Source organism: Cupressus sempervirens, chromosome 9, assembly GCF_028749045.1.
Source record: "Cupressus sempervirens isolate cs-2001-9-10 chromosome 9, ASM2874904v1, whole genome shotgun sequence".
Classification (NCBI taxonomy): domain Eukaryota; kingdom Viridiplantae; phylum Streptophyta; class Pinopsida; order Cupressales; family Cupressaceae; genus Cupressus; species Cupressus sempervirens.
The window spans coordinates 411,626,465-411,628,670 of NC_143126.1; the positions used below are offsets into that span (position 1 = coordinate 411,626,465).

The window sequence follows — 2,206 nt, forward strand, 5'->3', positions numbered from 1 at the left end:
TGAATCATAATAGCAATAATATAAATTGATGCGTGGAAAATACCTTTTGCTTTTCTAGAATGTTTGTATTTAACTTAATCAATGAGTTTGATTCAAAAAGTACACAATTAAATCTTGACAGCAATATCATAATTTGACCTGTCTCAAAAATGTCTCATACTTATTGATTAATGAGCTAATGGGCTCTATAAGAGAGGGTTCATAAGATAAAACACTTGCTAAAGAGTTTGCAAATAGAGTAACAAGTTAAGTGGGATTAACCTTGGAGAAAACTCCATGATTAATTGTGCTTGAGTTGGAGTAGTAGTAGGATTAATAATATCTCATGGAGGCCCCATGTTTGATTTTTATGAGCATCATCTAGATACAATGAATACTACATATGCCATTAATTCTCATACAAGATAAATTCTTGTGAACAACAAATGGTAATAAATTTAAATTAAAAATTAGATATAAAATCATCCCACCCATACAAATAAATTGTATATTTATTTTCCATATTTCAAAGGTAGCAACTATAAGCTTGTGGGTTTGAAGCTTTGTATTTGTTTGATAGAAAGAAAATATCCAGGTGTTATAAAAATGGCAGATTTTGGTGGTGAAAACCATGCTATAGTGGAAATAGAGCAAGGAAACAGTAGGGTTCAGGGGATAGCAATGGTGGGGGGGTTGAGTCCACTTAATGAGACATTGTGGAAGGAGAAAATTGATACAAAAGGCATAGATGTTTCAGCAAGGCTTACATGTCAAGATTTGAGTGTTATTGTTTCTGTTGGCAGTGGTGAAACTCAAACTGTTCTTCAGGGTTTGATTGGATATGCAGAGCCTTGCACCTTGATGGCTCTCATGGGCCCCTCTGGCTCTGGAAAATCTACTCTCTTGGATGCCCTTGCAGGTAATATCAATTGGGTTTCCATTTCCCATCAAGTAGATGATGAATTTCATATTTAATTTGTGATTCATGAAGCTTTTTAGATGTTTGATTTGTGTTGTGAAAATTACGCAGATTGGCAGCTAATGCATTTCAGTTTGGATCTATCAAGCTAAATGGCCGAAAGCAAAAGCTCTCCTTCAGAACTACTATATGATTTAATCAAAGAAGCATTTTTTGGGTGAATTGTTGATGTTTGATGTTATATTCTTACATGGGTGATGTTTTCCTTTCCTCTTTTTTCTTGTAGGCATATGTAACTCAAGATGATACTCTAATTGGGACCTTGACAGTGAGAGAAAGCATAGCATACTCTGCTCATGTAAGGCTCCCTAATAAAATGCCTTGGTCAGAGAAATCAGCACTAGTAGAGTCTACACTTGTGGAAATGGGTCTTCAGGAATGTGCCAACACTCCCATAGGAAACTGGCAGTTGAGGGGAATCAGTGGTGGAGAAAAGAGAAGAGTGAGCATTGCCTTAGAAATTCTAATGAGGCAAAGGTTGTTGTTTCTAGATGAACCAACAAGTGGCTTAGACAGGTAAGAATCTTTCTAAATTGGTGGCAGATACTGAATCCAGAATAGCATCAGAGAGGATTTTAATGATTTTTTATTTTTCTTTGTAGAGCCTTGAATACTAACTGCTAGTGATTCTGTAGACTATTGACTACTTGGGATTATGACTAATTTAAAATTGCATGTATTGATTTGTGGTGAATTTTTAATTGCAGTGCATCTACATTTTTTATTACCCAAACATTAAGAAGCTTGGCAAGGGATGGGCGTACTATAATAGCTTTAGTTCATCAACCTAGCAGTGAGATGTTTGAACTCTTTGATAGCCTCTACTTGCTCTCTAGAGGGAAAACTGTTTACTTTGGCAAGGCATCTTAGGCATGTGAGGTAAGCTCACTTTTCTTAAGCTGCAATTGTTGGTTACTATATTTAAGAATACTAGAGATATTATTATCATCGGGCTTAGATAGATGGTAGGTTTCTTTATTTAAGAGTACTTTAGTTACTACTACTGGTCTGGAAACAAGACTTTTAAGTTAAATAGGAGTTAAGTTGCGTTAGAGTGTAGTTGATGGGAAGTCATTCTATCACAATTGAATTCTGATCCCAAATTTTGGAAACTTCTCGAAATCGAGCAAGTAGTATTGATACATATGCTACATTCCTTGAAGATGACTCTTTTGAAGGGCATGCTATTGTGCTATTTGGGAGATGGTAGACAGAGCCACTACAATTGCCTCCTACTATAAATGGGAT

The 2,206-nt window shown here is 35.6% G+C and overlaps 1 pseudogene; it reads left to right on the forward strand.

Annotated features, from left to right (window-relative positions):
• The first annotated feature begins 585 nt into the window (after positions 1 to 585).
• On the forward strand, positions 586 to 1,828 carry LOC149539043 (ABC transporter G family member 11 pseudogene; annotated as a pseudogene).
• The last annotated feature ends 378 nt before the right edge of the window (positions 1,829 to 2,206 follow it).